The sequence below is a fragment of the Phyllobates terribilis genome, unplaced genomic scaffold, assembly GCF_046119375.1.
Source record: "Phyllobates terribilis strain yellow unplaced genomic scaffold, ASM4611937v1 Scaffold_4__5_contigs__length_816908805, whole genome shotgun sequence".
NCBI classification, from domain to species: domain Eukaryota; kingdom Metazoa; phylum Chordata; class Amphibia; order Anura; family Dendrobatidae; genus Phyllobates; species Phyllobates terribilis.
Window position 1 is genome coordinate 138,971,755 of NW_027362764.1, and position 20,194 is coordinate 138,991,948.

General features: G+C 46.2%; 1 protein-coding gene across 3 annotated transcripts in view; it reads right to left on the reverse strand.

The window, feature by feature from the left end:
* The window catches only part of LOC141265120 (ATP-binding cassette sub-family B member 5-like), a 1,140,380-nt gene that overhangs the window by 439,004 nt on the left and 681,182 nt on the right, over positions 1-20,194 (reverse strand). The window lies entirely within an intron of this gene.

Below are 20,194 nucleotides of genomic sequence, written 5' to 3' on the forward strand. Positions count from 1 at the left end.
AGATTTTTTACCGTGGGATGGCAAAACCACAGTTATTGTTTACTGGGGTATACCACACTTTTTTAAATAGAGATATTTGCGGCTGAACAGTGAGCGACACACTCAAACTGCTTTTTTTTTAGATACCAAAGGCCCAAAACTGGATAGTACAGCGATTTTACCCGTGGAACTGCGAAAACACACTGGGATGTCGGGCCTACACAAGACTATTTTCAACAGATATATTTTTGTGTCACAACAGTCAGGAGACACTACTGTTTTTCTTTATGGAAAAAACTACCAAAAGCTGAATAATAGAGATTTTTTACCGTGGGATGGCAAAACCACAGTTATTGTTTACTGGGGTATACCACACTTTTTTAAATAGAGATATTTGCGGCTGAACAGTGAGTGACACACTCAAACTGCTTTTTTTTTTAGATACCAAAGGCCCAAAACTGGATAGTACAGCGATTTGACCCGTGGAACTGCAAAACCACACTGGGATGTCGGGCCTACACAAGACTATTTTCAACAGATATATTTTTGTGTCACAACAGTCAGGAGACACTACTGTTTTTCATTGCGGAAAAAACTACCAAAACCTGAATAATAGAGATTTTTTACCATGGGATGGCAAAACCACAGTTATTGTTCACTGGGGTATACCACACTTTTTTAAATAGAGATATTTGCGGCTGAACAGTGAGCGACACACTGGCCCAAAACTGGATAGTACAGCGATTTGACCCGTGGAACTGCGAAACCACACTGGGATGTCGGGCCTACACAAGACTATTTTCAACAGATATATTTTTGCGTCACAACAGTCAGGAGACACTACTGTTTTTCTTTACGGAAAAAACTACCAAAAGCTGAATAATAGAGATTTTTTAACGTGGGATGGCAAAACCACAGTTATTGTTTACTGGGGTATACCACACTTTTTTAAATAGAGATATTTGCGGCTGAACAGTGAGCGACACACTCAAACTGCTTTTTTTTTAGATACCAAAGGCCCAAAACTGGATAGTACAGCGATTTGACCCATGGAACTGCAAAACCACACGGGGATGTCGGGCCTACACAAGACTATTTTCAACAGATATATTTTTGCGTCACAACAGTCCGGAGACACTACTGTTTTTTTTTACGGAAAAAACTACCAAAAGCTGAATAATAGAGATTTTTTACCGTGGCATGGCAAAACCACAGTTATTATTTACTGGGGTATACCACACTTTTTTAAATAGAGATATTTGCGGCTGAACAGTGAGCGACACACTCAAACTGCTTTTTTTTTAGATACCAAAGGCCCAAAACTGGATAGTACAGCGATTTGACCCATGGAACTGCAAAACCACACGGGGATGTCGGGCCTACACAAGACTATTTTCAACAGATATATTTTTGCGTCACAACAGTCAGGAGACACTACTGTTTTTCTTTACGGAAAAAACTACCAAAAGCTGAATAATAGAGATTTTTTACCGTGGGATGGCAAAACCACAGTTATTGTTTACTGGAGTATACCACACTTTTTAAATAGAGATATTTGCGGCTGAACAGTGAGCGACACACTCAAACTGTTTTTTTTTTTAGATACAAATGGCCCAAAATGGATATTACAGAGGTTTGAACCGTGTAAGTGCAAAACAACACTTCTGTTTCTCTAGCCTACACCAGACTATTTTCAACAGTTATATTTGTGTCTGAAAAATCAGAGACACGCTTTTTTTTTGGGGGGGGGGGGACACACCAAAAGGTTAATAAGACGGGTATTTGTACAGTGTGAAGGAGGAAAAAAAAAGGATTTAGATGAAAAAAAAAGGATTTTTCCTGGCCCCCGACACCTGGTGCTAAGTCCAGCAATTTCAGCAACAGGAGCACACTGGACTGTAATGCAGCGTTTGCTGGTATAACCACTTTGTCTCCTATACAGCCTGCCTGCCTTGTATCTGGGATGAATATTAGTCCTGAAAAGGACTGTTTGTTTGTTCTGGCAGCCTTTACAGACCCTACACTAACTGTTTCGCAGTTTATATCTCTCCCTAAATCAGCAGCGCTGTCCCTACACTGTCTAATCCGGAGCGACTGTGTCCAAGATGGCGGCGCCCCGTTTTAAATACTCGAGGTGACGCTGTGCGGCCAGCCAATCACTGTAATGCCCACAACCAACATGGCTGCAGCATTACAGTGACTGGCTGGCAATCCCTGCATGTTCATTGGCTCTGTAAAGAGCGCCAAACATGCAGGGCGGAGACCCGAGCTCCCGCCCGAGTAACCCGGAAATGCTCGGTGCTCGCCGAACATCCCGAGTAGCGTGATGCTCGGGCGAGTACCGAGCAGTGTCGAGCATGTTCGCTCAACACTAGAAAACAGCATTCATTACCCGTGAAAGGCATTTCGAGAGTCTGGTTATGCCTTTTGGTTTGAACAATGCACCTGTGGTATTCCAGCATTTCATAAAAGATATTTTCCATCATTTGGTGGGGAGGTTTGTGGTGGTCTCTCTGGACAATATTTTGGTTTACTCACCTAATTTTGAGACACATCCGGGGCATGTTAAACAAGTGCTCCAGATATTAAGGGATATCAAACTTTATGCCAAACTGGAAAAATGTGTTTTCGTCTTTCAAGAGGTGCAGTGTTTGGGGTGCTTGTTGTCATCTTCGGGTTTTCGGATGGATCCGGAGAAAATCTGTACAGTCCTTGATTGGGACCATTCCGAGAACCTTAAGGCTCTACAATCTTTTCTGGGCTTTACTAATTTTTACCGGAAATTCATCCAAAATTACTCAGTACATGTGAAACCCCTTACTGACATGACTAAGAAGGGGTCTGATTTTCCCAAATGGTCGGATGCCTCCCTCCAGGCTCTTTCTTCCTTAAAGAATTATTTTGCAACTGCACCTATACGCAGTCAACCCAATGTTTCACAACTCTTTATTGTGGAAGTTTATGTGTTGGATGTGGGGGTCGGGGCTGTGTTGTCTCAATGTCCGTCCCCTTGTAAATGGCGTCCATGCGCCTTCTTTTCTAAAAAATTGTCTTCGGCTGAGAGAAATTATGACGTGGGTAATAGGGAACTTTTGGCGATCAAATTGCCGTTCGAAGAATGGTGACATTGGTTGGAGGGGGGCTGTCCATCCTATTACTGTTATTACTGACCATAAGAACCTATCACATGTCCAGTCAGCTAATAGTCTCAACCCTAGGCAAGCTAGATGGTCCCTGGTTTTTACTAGGTTCAATTTTGTCACTTTTCGTCCAGGGGTCAAAAATGTCAAGGCTAATGCTTTGTCCCTGAGCTTCCCTGGTGGTGGTGGTGACCATCAAAACCCTGTCCCGATATTACAGAAGTGGGTAGTCATTTCAGCATTATATCCTGAACTGGAGGGTCAGGTGTTGGAGGTTCAGGGAGACGCCCCTACCTCCTGCGCTTCAGGAGGGTTATTTGTACCATCTGATCTTCAACGCAAAGTAATTAAGGAACATCCTAACTCTGTGCTTGCTGGTCATCCAGGTGGTAAGGCAACCGCTGATCTCCTCTCTCGTCGTTTTTGGTGGCCAGGGTTGCATCGGGAAGTGATTGAATACATAGCTGCTTGTAGTATTTGCGCGCATTCTAAGGTTTTGCATACCCATCCGTCTGGTACTCATCTTCCGCTACCTATCCCTAGTAGGCCATGGACACAGTAGTCCATAGATTGTATTACTGACCAACCAGTTTCTGCAAGCAAAACCGTGGTTTTGGTGGTAGTAGATAGGTTCATTAAAATGGTTCACTTAGTCGTATTACCTGCAATTCCAAATGCCAAGACACTTGCTCAGCTGTTCAGAAATGAGATTGTGAAGCTTCACGGGGTTCCCTCCGATGTGGTGTCAGATCAGAGGACCCAGTTTGTTTCCAAATTCTGGAAGGCATTCTGTTCTCGACTGGGGGTGCAGCTGTCCTTTTCCTCTGTCTTCCACCCTCAGTCGAATGGACAGACCGAGTATGTCAATAAGGATTTGGAGACGTACCTCAGGTGTTTCGTCTCTAAAAATCAGGAGGATTGGGCATTTTATTTACCGCTGGCAGAATTTGCCATTAATATTCATCGTTAAGAATCCACTGGCAGGTCACCGTTCTTTGGTGCATACGGTTACCACCAACAGTTTGGTACCTTTAGTGGGGGAGGAGCTCCAGGAGCTCCTGAGGAGGAACATTTTGCTTTGTCGCTCCCCTCAGTGTGGCGGGGGGTCCTGAGAAATGTAAAGATCATGAGAGACAGGTATAAACGTATGGCTGACAGAAAACGCTTACCAGGTTCGGACATGAATGTCAATGACTTTGTGTGGTTGAATGTCTACCAGGAATATCAAGTTGAAGGTCCCTTCTTGGAAGCTGGGACCCAGGTTTATTGGTCCCTATAAAATAACTGCCGTCATTAACCTAGTAGGGTTTCGTCTTGAGCTTCCTCAGGCCCTTAAGGTCCACAATGTTTTCCACAGGTCCTTACTCGAGAAATACAGTACAGACCAAAAGTTTGGACACACCTTCTCATTTAAAGATTTTTCTGTATTTTCATGACTATGAAAATTGTACGTCCACACTGAAGGCATCAAAACTATGACTTAACACATGTGGAATTGGACCATCATTTATTTTTCAACAGGACAATGACCCCAAACACACCTCCAGGCTGTGTAAGGGCTATTTGACCAATAAGGAGAGTGATGGGGTGCTACGCTAGATGACCTGGCCTCCACAGTCACCAGACCTGAACCCAATCAAGATGGTTTGGGGTGAGCTGGACCGCAGAGTGAAGGCAAAAGGGCCAACAAGTGCTAAGCATCTCTGGCAACTCCTTCAAGGTTGTTTGAAGCTCATCAAGAGAATGCCAAGAGTGTGCAAAGCTGTCATCAAAGCAAAAGGTGGCTACTTTGAGGAACCTAGAATATAAGACATATTTTCAGTTGTTTCACACTTTTTTGTTAAGTATTGGCACCCCTGCAATTCTGTCAGATAATACTCAGTTTCTTCCTGAAAATGACTGCAATCACAAATTCTTTGGTATTATTATCTTCATTTAATTTGCTTGCAAGGAAAAAACACAAAAGAGAATGAAGCAAAAATCAAATCATTGATCATTTCACACAAAACTCCAAAAATGGGCCAGACAAAAGTATTGGCACCCTCAGCCTAATACTTGGTTGCACAACCTTTAGCCAAAATAACTGCGAACAACCGCTTCCGGTAACCATCAATGCGTTTCTTACAATGCTCTGCTGGAATTGTAGACCATTCTTCTTTGGCAAACTGCTCCAGGTCCTTGATATTTGAAGGGTGCCTTCTCCAAACTGCCATTTTGAGATCTCTCCACAGGTGTTCTATGGGATTCAGGTCTGGACTCATTGCTGGCCACCTTAGAAGTCTCCAGTGCTTTCTCTCAAACCATTTTATAGTGCTTTTGGAAGTGTGTTTTGGGTCATTGTCCTGCTGGAAGACCCATGACCTCTGAGGGAGACCCAGCTTTCTCACACTGGGCCCTACATTATGCTGCAAAATTTGTTGGTAGTCTTTAGACTTCATAATGCCATGCACACGGTCAAGCAGTCCAGTGCCAGAGGCAGCAAAGCAACCCCAAAACATCAGGGAACCTCCGCCATGTTTGACTGTAGGGACTGTGTTCTTTTCTTTGAATGCCTCTTTTTTTTTTCCTGTACACTCTATGTTAATGCTTTTTACCAAAAAGCTCTACCTTTGTCTCATCTGACCAGAGAACATTCTTCCAAAACGTTTTAGGCTTTCTCAGGTAAGTTTTGGCAAACTCCAGCCTGGCTTTTTTATGTCTCGGGGTAAGAATTGGGGACTTCCTGGGTATCCTACCATACAGTCCCTTTTCATTCAGACGCCGACGGATAGTAAGGGTTGACACTGTTGTACCCTCGGACTGCAGGGCAGCTTGAACTTGTTTGGATGTTAGTCGAGGTTCCTTATCCACCATCCGCACAATCTTGCGTTGAAATCTCTCGTCAATTTTTCTTTTCCGTCCACATCTAGGGAGGTTAGCCACAGTGCCATGGGCTTTAAACTTCTTGATGACACTGCGCACGGAAGACACAGGAACATTCAGGTCTTTGGAGATGGACTTGTAGCCTTGAGACTGCTCATGCTTCCTCACAATCTGGTTTCTCAAGTCCTCAGACAGTTCTTTGGTCTTCTTTCTTTTCTCCATGCTCAATGTGGTACACACAAGGACACAGGACAGAGGTTGAGTCAACTTTAATCCATGTTAACTGGCTGCAAGTGTGATTTAGTTATTGCCAACACCTGTTAGGTGCCACAGGTAAGTTACAGGTGCTGTTAATTACACAAATTAGAGAAGCATCACATGATTTTTCAAACAGTGCCAATACTTTTGTCCACCCCCTTTTTTAGGTTTGGCGTGGAATTATATCCAATTTGGCTTTAGCACAATTCTTTTTGTGTTTTTTCATTGAAGACAAATTAAATGAAGATAATAATACCAAAGAATTTGTGATTGCAATCATTTTCAGGAAGAAACTGAGTATTATCTGACAGAATTGCAGGGGTGCCAATACTTTTGACCACCACTGTAATTCCACATGTGTTAATTCATAGATTTGATGCCTTCAGTGGGAATGTACAATTTTCATAGTCATGAAAATACATAAAAATCTTTAAATGAGAAGGTGTGTCCAAACTTTTGGTCTGTACTGTATATATATATATATATATATATATATATATATATATATATATATATATGAACTAACAGTCCTTCTGAGGACTAATCCAGCTGCATATATTCAGTGGTGATAGCAGGAGTTAGGCAGGCAGGCAGGCAGGCAGTGTATGTGGCAGACTGCAGTGCATATAGTGCAAGTGGGTCCATTGAACGACCTGTCTGCTGCTGTTGTTCTTACAGATATTTGTAGACATAGCCATAGATATTAGGGGACAGGGCTAACTTTTTTTATCCTAATTCTGGTTATTTGCTTAAAAACCAAGGCAGGCAGTATACAGTATTAGTGTTGAGCGAGCACGAAAATGCTCGGGTGCTCGACCCGAGCAACGAGCCCAAACGAGCATTTTTGCGGCGGCACCTCCGGAAGTCTGTAGAAAGCCTAAAAAGTGCCCAAAACGATAGTGACAGTGCTCAAATGACATGGGGACAGCATGGGGATCGCCCCAGGAAGCATTTTTGACCACCAGGTCAATGCTGTCAACAACGTGGTCAGAAGTATTAAGCCACTTTTACAGGCTCACAATAAAACGTTCAAAAACTAAACTGAAACTGCTTTCCTGTGAAATATGTTAAGGAACATCCTTTCCAGGGTAAAGACTTGTGTATAAGGTAAAATAAATAACCCAAAACAAAAATACTCCTCCACACCTTGGGCTATGTTCACAAGTAGCATTTTTTATGCGTTTTTGCACTTTTGTATTGCTTTCAACCTTGACAAATGCATTCACCGGGAAATGTCATGTTAACATTTTACAAACTTATCTGGCCATGTGCTGTGTGACACATGCATACAGTGCAGAAAAGATATGGGAACAGCCAGGGGAAGACCCCTGGAAGCATCTCTGACACCCAGGTCACTGCCTAAAAGTGTGCCCATCAGAAGTGAACCTTGCCAAAACAGAAGATGCAGACTTGCAGCAATCCCCGTGCAAGTCCTTGTCCCAGGACAGTGTTCAATTGTACCTCCCCCATTCCTTGCAATGCAAGTGCAAGTATGCAGCTTGCCACCCACCCACCCCCAGGCTGCAATACCATACTGCTAGCTTGCTTGCACCTGAAATGAGGCCTTTTAGGCTTGTGGAGGCAGGCGCTGGCCACCATGTCATGGCTGCGTCGGCTGCCTGGTATCCATACTCAGTCCCCAGCCGCCCGGCGGCCGGGTGTCCACACTAGGTCCCCAGCAGCCAGGGAGCGGCCGGGTGTCCATACTCGGTTGCAGCCGCCCCTATTTGTCCCAGTAACCTTCCCCACACTTTTCTTAGCCTGGCCTGCTTTAGGGCAGCATTGGCCGAGCCCACCAGACAACCAGACTCCTCTTCTCCATCAGGGGAGTTGAGAGTGCCAAGGTGAGGAGCATGAAGGTGTGGAGGCAGACGCCGGCCACCATGTCATGGCTGCGGCGGCGGCATGGTATCCATACTCAGTCCCCAGCCGCCCGGCGGCCGGGTGTCCATACTCGGTCCCCAGTCTCCCCGCGGCCGGGTGCCCACACACGGTCCCCAGCTGTCTGGGGGCGGCCGGGTGTCCTTAAACAGTCCCCAGCCGCTCCTATTTGCCTTGCCCCGGTGCGCCTTATACACAAGCGCGCATACCAAAACATTACCTGTGCCCTCCCCAGTGCATTTAGTGGGAAGTACAGCCTAACCACAAACACATGGACAAGTGAATGTGGCCAGGGATGGTCCATCTCACTGAGACCTTCACACTGGGTTATTATTGTGGAAGCCGGGACACAGTTGGACACTGGGATGCAACACGACCTCCAGACATAGAGGATTGCGGGTCCTGGGTCAATCATGCTTCAACACAAAATTCAGAAGGTAGACAGCAGCAGTGGTCGGCCTCCTACACAACGAGTAAATTATTCATGATCATGAGGCCATCCATCTCCTTAGCTTTCTGTTCCTTGGAATGCAAGCGCATGTATGTAGTAGCGGCTAGGCCTGAGGTGGTCAGCGTTTTGGCGCATATCCTACCTCCTCCGAGGATTGCTGGATGTTTTCTTGCTACTATCCCAGTTCTATGACTCCCGTTAAAACAAAGCTTCAGGTGATGAATGATGGATGAGGTGGTGGCAAAGGAGATAGAGCAGGAGGAACAGGGACCATTCACATCAATATCAGGCCAGTCAACCACACATGTCTTGTAGGATTTGTTTCTGTACCAAAAGGAGCGGCTCGGCTACACAGTTATAAGGCATACAGTGAGTGCAATGCCTATCAAAAATTTCGAAGCACTCCAATGCCCCTTGGAAGTGACATGGAGGTCAGAGGGCCTTAACTAAACCTTTTTTTCCATTTATAGCAACTGGGTCTCCTGTACACTGTTGGCCTAAGCAGTGAATGGAAGGCTTTCCAAAAATTATGAGAAACTGCAATGCCCCTTGAAACAGACGTGGATTACAGCGTACTAAAAACCTTCTACCCATTATTGGGGAGTGGGTCTCCCTTAGTGTTCGCCTATGCATTGAAAAGAAAAAGCTGACTAAAATTAGGAGGAAATGCAATGGCCGTTGGAAGAGTCATGGAGGTTAGAGGTGATTAAAAACAACATTTCAATGCCACTTGGAAGAGCTGTGGAGTTCAGAGTGGTTTAACAAGATGGTTTTAATGCCCCTTGGAAGAGTGGTGGAGGTCGCAGTGGAATAAAAAGACAATATCACTGCCCCTTGGAAGAGTGGTGGAGGTCGCAGTGGAATAAAAAGACAATATCAATGCCCCCTGGAAGAGTGGTAGATGTCGCATTGGAATAAAAAGACAATATCAATGCCCTTTGGAAGAGTGGTGGAAGTCGCAGTGGAATAAAATGACAATATCAAAGCCCCGTAGAAGAGACGTGGAGGTCACAGTAGCTTAACAAGACGGTTTTAATGCCCCTTAGAAGAGTGGTGGAGGTCGCAGTGGAATAAAAAGACAATATCAATGCCCCTTGGAATAGTGGTGGAGGTCGCAATGGAATAAAAAGACAATAATATCAATGCCCCTTGGAAGAGTGGTGGAGGTCGCAGTGGAATAAAAAGACAATCTCAATGCCCGTTGGAAGAGTGGTGGAGGTCGCAGTGGAATAAAAACACAATATCAATGCCCCATGGAAGAGACGTGGAGGTCACAGTAGCTTAACAAGACAGTTTTAATGCCCCTTGGAAGAGTGGTGGAGGTCGCAGGGGAATAAAAAGACAATATCAATGCCCCTTGGAAGAGTGGTGGAGGGCGCAGTGGAATAAAAAGACAATATCAATGCCCCTTAGAAGAGTGGTGGAGGTCGCAGTGGAATAAAAAGACAATATCAATGCCCCGTGGAAGAGTGTTGGAGGTCGCAGTGGAATAAAAAGACAATATCAAAGCCCCGTGGAAGAGACGTGGAGGTCATAGTAGCTTAACAAGATGGTTTTAATGCCCCTTGGAAGAGTGGTGGAAGTCGCAGTGGAATAAAAAGACAATATCAATGCCCCTTGGAAGAGTGGTGGAGGTCGCAGTGGAATAAAAAGAGAATATCAATGCCCGTTGGAAGAGTGGTGGAGGTCGCAGTGGAATAAAAGACAATATCAATGCCCCATGGAAGAGACGTGTAGGTCACAGTAGCTTAACAAGACGGTTTTAATGCCCCTTGGAAGAGTGGTGGAGGTCGCAGTGGAAAAAAAGACAATATCAATGTCCCTTGGAAGAGTGGTGGAGGTCGCAGTGGAATAAAATGACAATATCAATGCCCCGTGGAAGAGTGGTGGAGGTCGCAGTGGAATAAAAAGACAATATCAATGTCCCTTGGAAGAGTGGTGGAGGCCGCAGTGGAATAAAAAGACAATATCAATGCCCCGTGGAAGAGTGGTGGAGGTCGCAGTGGAATAAAAAGACAATATCAATGCCCTGTGGAAAAGACGTGGAGGTCACAGTAGCTTAACAAGATGGTTTTAATGCCCCTTGGAAGAGTGGTGGAGGTCGCAGTGGAATAAAAAGACAATATCAATGCCCCTTGGAAGAGTGGTGGAGGTCGTAGTGGAATAAAAAGACAATATCAATGCCCCGTGGAAGAGATGTGGAGGTCACAGTAGCTTAACAAGACAATTTTAATGCCCCTTACAAGAGCCATGCAGTACAGCATATTAAAAACATTATTTCCATTATTGGGGAGTGGGTCTCCTATATTCTTTGCCTATGCCTTAAAAGCAAAAACTGCCAAAAATTTGGACAGAGGAACTTGCAATAACCCGTACAAGAGCCATGCAGTACAGCATATTAAAAACATTATTCCCATTATGGGGGAGTGGGTCTCCCATACTCTTTGCATATGCCTTCCAAGCAAAACCTGCCAAAAATTAGGATGGAGGAACTTGCAATGCCCCGTACAAGAGACATGCAGTACAGCATATTAAAAACATTATTCCCATTATGGGGGAGTGGGTCTCCCATAGTCTTTGCCTATGCTATCCAAGCCAAAGCTGCCAAAAAATAGGACAGAGGAACTTGCAATGCCCCGTACAAGAGTCATGCAGTACGGCATATTAAAAACATTATTCCCATTATGGGGGAGTGGGTCTCCCATAGTCTTTGCCTATCCCTTCCAAGCAAAAGCTGCCAAAAATTAGGATGGAGGAACTTGCAATGACGTGTACAAGAGCCATGCAGTACAGCATATTAAAAACATTATTCCCATTATGGGGGAGTGGGTCTCCCATAGTCTTTGCCTATGCCTTCCAAGCAAAAGCTACCAAAAATTAGTATAGAGGAACTTGCAATGCTGGCTACATGAACCATGGTCACCCTGGTGGTATAGTGGTGGTGGAGGCTGAGGATAAGGAGAAGAGCAAAAAACAGCTGAAATGAGGAAGTGTATACCCATGTGTGGGTGTGAAGCTGTGCATGGGAATACACCTCCCTAAATAACACAGTGGATTTGACTTTATGTTACTCTGCTGTCATTTGGTGTTGAAGAGAAGTCTGGCCCAATCCAGCCCTTGTTCATTTTGATAAGGGTCAGCTTGTCAGCATTGTCAGCTGACAGGCAAGTGCGCTTATCAGTTATAATTCCCCCAGTGGCACTAAAAACACGCTCCGATAACACGCTAGCGGCAGGGCAGGCCAGGACCTCCAAGGCGTACAGAGCGAGTTCATTCCAAGTGTCCAGCACCTCAGGGCCTGTAAGCTGGGTGGGTCTCAGAAAACTGTCCCAGAACGTTGACAGTGTTCCCTTGCCTCTGCTGGATTGGAGTTGCGTCTCTCTCGCCTGTATGCCTTGATTGGTCAACGAACTGTGACCTCTGTTCAGCTAGCATGTTCAGATGGGAATTTTTTTAACAGTTCTGCAGCAAGGGCCTTCAGGTACTGCCCCATTTTTGTAGACCTCTCCACCTCAGGAATAAGAGAGTGAAAGTTCTCCTTGTAGCGGGGGTCTAAAAGTGTCACCAACCAGTAATGACTGTCACCCAACATTTTGACAACGCTAGGGTCACGGTTAAGGCAGCGTAACATAAAGTCAGCCATGCGTGCCAGACTGGTAACGGGCAAGACATCCGTGTCCTCACCAAGATGACGACTGACCATGCTCTCCTCCTCCTGCTCCTCCTCCTCCCCCCTGTCCTCAGGCCACTCACGCTGAACCGTGTTGTACAGGTACTACCATCTACAGTGCATGATACCTGCTCCTGTTCTTCCTCCTCCTACTCCTCCCCCTCATTGTCCCCCAGTGCACATTGGGATGAGATGAGGCTGGGCTGTGTGTAATCACCCGCTACGGCTTCTTGATTCAACTCATCATACTCTGGCTGCAATGCCTCCTCTTTAATTCTCTGCAGAGAGTGTTGCAAAAGACAGACAAGTGGGATGCTGATGCTAATGATGGCGTCATCGCCACTCACCATCTTGGTGGACTCCTCAAAGTTTGTCAGGATGGTACATATGTCAGACATCCAGGTCCACTCCTGAGGTCTTATGTGTGGAGTCTGACCTGAATATCGACGGCCTTGTTGCAGCTGGTACTCCACAACTGCTCTCTTCTGCTCACAAATCCTTTGCAACATGTGGAGGGTAGAGTTCCAATGTGCGGAGACATCACACACCAGTCGGTGTGCCGGAAGCTGCAAATGATGCTGCAACACATCAAGGGCAGCGGAAGCTACAGCCGACTTCCAAAAATGAGCTAACAGGCGGCGTACTTTCACGAGCAGATCTGGCAACTCGGGGTACGATTTAAGAAACTGCTGAACCACGAGGTTAAGCACATGAGCCAGGCATGGAACGTGTGTGGCTTCGCCTCAGGGCCACCACCAGGTTACGGCCAATGTCACACACTACCATGGCTGGATGTAGGTTCAGTGGTCTCAGCCACAGATCTGCCTGCTCTTTCACAGCTGTCCACAACTCACAAGCAGTGTGAGGTTTATCACCTAAGCTTATGAGTTTCAGCACAGCCTGTTGCCGCTTGGCTGAGGCAGTAATGCAGTGCTTCCAGCTTGCAACTGATGTGGTAATATCTGAGATGGAGGCTGAACATGAGGAGGAGGAGGATGATGCGCAGGAGCTGTACACTGTGGGGGCAATTCTGACTGACATAGGGCCCGCAATCCTCGGTGTGGGGAGGATGTGTTCCATCCAAAGGTCCGACTGGGTCCTGGCTTCCACTATGTTTACCCAGTTTGCCGTCAGGGAGATGTACCGTCCCTGGCCGCAAGCACTTGTCTTCGTGTCCGTTGTCAGGTGGACTCTCCCAGTAACTGCGTTGTTGAGGGCACGGTAGATGTTTTGGGACACGTGTTTGTGTAGTGCCGGGATGGCTCACCGAGCAAAATAGTGTTGGCTTGGGGACAGCCACCGCCATAAGGTTGCGGAAGGATTCCGTCTCCACCAGCCTAAAAGGCAGCATTTCCAACGCAAGTAGTCGTGAAATGTGCGAATTTAGGACTGTGGCCTGTGGGTTCTTGGCTGCGAATTTGCACTTTCGTTCAAAGGTCTGGGATATGGACAATTGAACGCTGTGGTGGGACGTGGACTTTGATGCTGTTTCTTGAGAAACTGCCATAACAAGTGAAGACTGAGAGGAGGCGGCATCTTTGCATGCAGTATGGAAAGGGGGTTCTCTTACACGCTCAACCACGGAAGAAGCAGTGGTGACTCCCGCTGACACTGGTTGTGGACCCTGGGGTTCGCCCCACAAAGTCGGGTGCTTTGCTGACATGTGCCTGATCATGCTGGTGGTGGTCAGGCTGGTAGTTTTGTCACCCCTGCTGATGCTGGCATGGCAGGTGGTACAAATGGCCTTTTTGGGGTTATCAGCAGAGTCTTAAAAAAAATTCCAGACTCTGGAAGACCTACCGGTTATACTGGCAACGTGCCTCGTCTTGGTGTTACGGGGAACGGTTGCCCGCCGTCTGTCTGCGGCCACCACACTGCTTCTTCCTGCCTGTTGGGGTACTCTGCCTCCCTCCCCCTGTGTGCTGCTGGCCTCGCTCTGCGTGTCCTCCTGCAATGTTGGGTCAGTTACTAGATCATCCACCACCTCCTCCTCTTCCACTTCCGCACCACTGTCCTCCTCCTCACTTCGTGGCAATTGTGTCTCGTCATCGTTGACCTCTTGTGACAAATTGCCAGCGTCGCCTTCCTGTGGTCGTGGCTGTTCAAATATTTGGCCATCGCTACATGGGATCTCCTCTTCCACAACTTCAAGCGGAGCAGGCGAGGGGCCCAAATATGGAAATGCACCAGTGAACAGCTCTTCAGAGTGTCCAACTGTGGGATCAGTTGCTGTCTGATGACACTCAGCATGGTGGGAGGAAGGAGCATCAGGGTGAGGAGGAGTATGCAGTCAAGACTCACGGCTACTAACACTTGACCGTGTGGAAGACAGACTGGAGGTGGTGGTGCCCAGGTGACTGGAAGTATTATCTGCTATCCAATTAATAACCTGTCCACACTGATCAGTTAGCAATAGTGGTGCTGTTGTGTGCTTCCCTAGTAATTTGGTCAAGAACTGTGAGCAAAAAGATGTGGCATTTGGTTGTGGCACATTTTCACCTTGGCCACGGCCCCGTCCTCTGCACGCACCATCACCACGTCCCTTGCCACGCACCTTGCCCATTGTAAATGAAGTAAAATAGCTTACACTTGCACTATCAATGGAAAAATGGTAATAAAGAGTAGATTGGAACCGTGGAAGAAGAAAACCACAGTTATTGTTTACTGGGGTATACCACACTTTTTTAAATAGAGATATTTGCGGCTGAACAGTGAGCGACACACTCAAACTGCTCTTTTTAAGATACCAAAGGCCCAAAACTGGATAGTACAGCGATTTGACCCGTGGAACTGAGAAACCACGCTGGGATGTCGGGCCTACACAAGACTATTTTCAACAGATATATTTTTGTGTCACAACAGTCAGGAGACACTACTGTTTTTCTTTACGGAAAAAACTACCAAAAGCTGAATAATAGAGATTTTTTACCGTGGGATGGCAAAACCATAGTTATTGTTTACTGGGGTATACCACACTTTTTTAAATAGAGATATTTGAGGCTGAACAGTGAGCGACACACTCAAACTGCTTTTTTTTTAGATACCAAAGGCCCAAAACTGGATAGTACAGCGATTTGACCCGTGGAACTGCGAAACCACACTGGGATGTCGGGCCTACACAAGACTATTTTCAACAGATATATTTTTGCGTCACAACAGTCAGGAGACACTACTGTTTTTCTTTACGGAAAAAACTACCAAAACCTGAATAATAGAGATTTTTTACCGTGGGATGGCAAAACCACAGTTATTGTTTACTGGGGTATACCACACTTTTTTAAATAGAGATATTTGTGGCTGAACAGTGAGCGACACACTCAAACTGGTTTTTTTTTTAGATACAAATGGCCCAAAATGGATAATACAGAGGTTTGAACCGTGTAAGTGCAAAACAACACTTCTGTTTCTCTAGCCTACACCAGACTATTTTCAACAGCTATATTTGTGTCTGAAAAATCAGAGACACGCTTTTTTTTTGGGGGAGGGGGCGACACACCAAAAGGTTAATAAGACGGGTATTTGTACAGTGTGAAGGAGGAAAAAAAAAGGATTTAGATGAAAAAAAAAGGATTTTTCCTGGCCCCCGACACCTGGTGCTAAGTCCAGCAATTTCAGCAACAGAAGCACACTGGACTGTAATGCAGCGTTTGCTGGTATAACCACTGTGTCTCCTATACAGCCTGTCTGCCTGGTATCTGGGATGGATATTAGTCCTGAAAAGGACTGTTTGTTTGTTCTGGCAGCCTTTACAGACCCTACACTAACTATTTCGCAGTTTATATCTCTCCCTAAATCAGCAGCGCTGTCCCTACACTGTCTAATCCGGAGCGACTGTGTCCAAGATGGCGGCGCCCCGTTTTAAATACTCGAGGTGACGCTGTGCGGCCAGCCAATCACTGTAATGCCCACAACCAACATGGCTGCAGCATTACAGTGACTGGCTGGCAATCCCTGCATGTTCATTGGCTCTGTAAAGAGCGCCAAACATGCAGGGCGGAGACCCGAGCTCCCGCCCGAGTAACCCGGAAATGCTCGGTGCTCGCCGAACATCCCGAGTAGCGTGATGCTCAGGCGAGTACCGAGCAGTGTCGAGCATGTTCGCTCAACACTAGAAAACAGCATTCAATACCCGTGAAAGGCATTTCGAGAGTCTGGTTATGCCTTTTGGTTTGAACAATGCACCTGTGGTATTCCAGCATTTCATAAAAGATATTTTCCATCATTTGGTGGGGAGGTTTGTGGTGGTCTCTCTGGACAATATTTTGGTTTACTCACCTAATTTTGAGACACATCCAGGGCATGTTAAACAAGTGCTCCAGATATTAAGGCATATCAAACTTTATGCCAAACTGGAAAAATGTGTTTTCGCCTTTCAAGAGGTGCAGTGTTTGGGGTGCTTGTTGTCATCTTTGGGTTTTCGGATGGATCCGGAGAAAATCTGTACAGTCCTTGATTGGGACCATTCCGAGAACCTTAAGGCTCTACAATGTTTTCTGGGCTTTACTAATTTTTACCGGAAATTCATCCAAAATTACTCAGTACATGTGAAACCCCTTACTGACATGACTAAGAAGGGGTCTGATTTTCCCAAATGGTCGGATGCCTCCCTCCAGGCTCTTTCTTCCTTAAAGAATTATTTTGCAACTACACCTATACGCAGTCAACCCAATGTTTCACAACTCTTTATTGTGGAAGTTTATGTGTTGGATGTGGGGGTCGGGGCTGTGTTGTCTCAATGTCCGTCCCCTTGTAAATGGCGTCCATGCGCCTTCTTTTCTAAAAAATTGTCTTCGGCTGAGAGAAATTATGACATGGGTAATAGGGAACTTTTGGCGATCAAATTGCCGTTCGAAGAATGGTGACATTGGTTGGAGGGGGGCTGTCCATCCTATTACTGTTATTACTGACCATAAGAAACTATCACATCTCCAGTCAGCTAATAGTCTCAACCCTAGGCAAGCTAGATGGTCCCTGGTTTTTACTAGGTTCAATTTTGTCACTTTTCGTCCAGGGGTCAAAAGTGTCAAGGCTGATGCTTTGTCCCTGAGCTTCCCTGGTGGTGGTGGTGACCATCAAAACCCTGTCCCGATATTACAGAAGTGGGTAGTCATTTCAGCATTATATCCTGAACTGGAGGGTCAGGTGTTGGAGGCTCAGGGAGACGCCCCTACCTCCTGCCCTTCAGGAGGGTTATTTGTACCATCTGATCTTCAACGTAAAGTAATTAAGGAACATCCTAACTCTGTGCTTGCTGGTCATCCAGGTGGTAAGGCAACCGCTGATCTCCTCTCTCGTCGTTTTTGGTGGCCAGGGTTGCATCGGAAAGTGATTGAACACATAGCTGCTTGTAGTATTTGCGCGCATTCTAAGGTTTTGCATACTGTAAAAGGAAGTGTCCCAGGTTATACTTACATATAATGCCCTCACGTCGCCCCATGTTTCCCTCATATGAACGTCCCCCTTATAATAATGTCCCCATGCATATGCCCTTGATATAATATGCCCAGGACAAGAAAGTCTGGGCATATCAAAAGAGGTGGACATCTGTCCATCTTATTGTCTGTGGCTATGTGCTGACATGGTCAATTACCATGTCAGTAGATAGTCACCACACTGCTAGGACAAAAAGGATGAATGAGATCCTTTGTCCTGGAGCAGACACTGCCTGCAGGGGTCTGAGCAGCAGCACTGATATAATCATATCAGTGTGGATGCTCTGCACTTCAAAGTGCCCTGCCGACAGGTCGCGCGCAGATACCTGCAGGGATGCGTGTGCCCAGAGATTTGCTAGGCTCTCGCACCCTGCATGCACACCTTCAGGAGGCAGATGGGGGTGTGGCCAAACGGGAGCGGGGGGTGTGGCCTAACGGGAGCGCGCCCCGCTGGATTTAAATACCCGGCAGCAGCAGTGCTCGCTCTCTTCTTCTTTAGCTGACTCCTGCCCTCTGTGCTTGCTCCCCTCTGTGTCCCCTCTCCTGCCCCACGTGTCCTGTCTGCCCCTCTGTGTCCTCCCAGCCACTGTCCCTCTGCCCTCTCCTTGGCAGACCAGCCAGCAGCATCTGTGCCTGTGTGCAGCAGCTTGCAACTGACCTCTCACAGCATTACACTCTGCTGCTCTGCTTCTACTCCCCTTCATCTCCCTACCTCTCAGCCCCAGCCTTAACCCTTTGAGTCCCCTTTTCTGCCTCTCCTTATTCAGCAGCACATCTGCAGCCAAGGCATCTTCAAGTGGCTAAGTATCACTGCTTGTAACCTCTTTTCCTCCATAGGGATAGTATAGTGATAGGCGGGTGGGCTGTAATTAAGGTATGTATGTTTTTAGGTAAGTGGGCGGGAAGTGTAACTAGGTTATTGTGGGGTTAATTGTATATCCGTATTATTATTGTTATATTCAGTGTCAGTGTGGTATTAAATAGTAGAATTAACTGTAGACTTGTGTAATAAATATATTTTATTGATAACACGGTTTTTGTCTCAGTTAGTCGCCATTTAGTATAGTGTATAGTAAAGGAATCAGAATAGTAACAGGCAAGGTATTAGCCGGATATTGATTATTGATAGTCAAGCCTGACACTAATAATTAATACACGGAATACCGCCTTGTAACATTTTGGCGAGCCAGGCCCAACTGTTGTGATTTCATTTTCGTGTTTCGCACTGTGAATATCTGTGGTCGCTGTTTGTGAGCTGATCAGGTCGGAGGGACGTGGACAGAGATAGCATTGATACACAGTGAAGTGTTGTGCTATTCTGTGCGTTCGGTGCCCTGGTAGTTCAGACGAGTGACAGCTATTTAATCTGAGTTATACACGAGACAAAATCCACAACAGAAGGACCTTTATCTGATTTTTAACGTTTTTGTGATTCCTTTACACGCTTCCTACAACGCACACGGTTACTGGAAGTCCATCACGTCACATCGTGGGAGAACCATCAACGTTCGGGTTCATCTAAGGAGTCCAGCTAGTCAGGAGAAAAGGTGATCCGGAGAAAAGGAACTTTTTCCAAGCAGCACGAGAAGGACTGAGGAAAATACGACAAAGAACAAGATGGCCTCCGAACGAGTGAGTATGAACTTCTCCACACTCAAACACCTCGCAAGAAATAGCACATTTAATCCCATACCTCCCAACACATACAAGTCCACAGAGATGCTCTGGTCAGCTTTGCTGGACCAGGCATATGCACATGACAAACTGTGTATTAGCAAAAGTGTGTTCCACAAAACAAAGAAACGCCTCCAAATGCTGGCCAAATTAGTGTTTGCCTTTGAGGACAGCATTTGCAGTCCAGAACACGTGGACGTGCTTGCTGACACAAGAAAGGCACAGGAAGTTTCCACGTCGGATAACTTCCACTGCCATTGTTGTGTAGAGCACATAAAACAGGTACACACACTTGAAACACAGTTACAAGAAAGTGACCAGTGTACAGCCGAGAGGGGCAGGGAAATCTGTGTGTTGGAATCTAGACTCTCTGAGAAAGAGACCTACTATTCTGACATGGACACAGAGCTCCTCCGACTGTACACTGAGATAAATCAGTTTAAGAACAGAGTTGCATCCACGGATGTGCTGCTTAGTTCACTTAGAGAGGATCTGGCTGCAAAGACGCAAACCATTACAGATTTGCAGCAGGTCATCTCTAGTCTGTCACGGCCTGGTATGAATAGCGTGTTACCCTTGCCCATGAAACAGGTTTGTGTTTCGGGAACAGCACAGGAGGAGACGGTGGCAGCAGAGTCCACGTCTCCTATGGATCATAGATCCAGAGCTTCAGAGACAAGGGGACAGGTGGAACGGTCGCTACAGTTCACTCAAACACCATTGGAGCAGAGACGTAGCGGCTGCTTCCAGGGTCAGGACGACGGTTGGGGATATAGAAGTGGGTGGGAAATGGATCACACCACTTCTAATCGGCCAAGTCGTCTGGAAAGGCCGGAGGAATTTTATC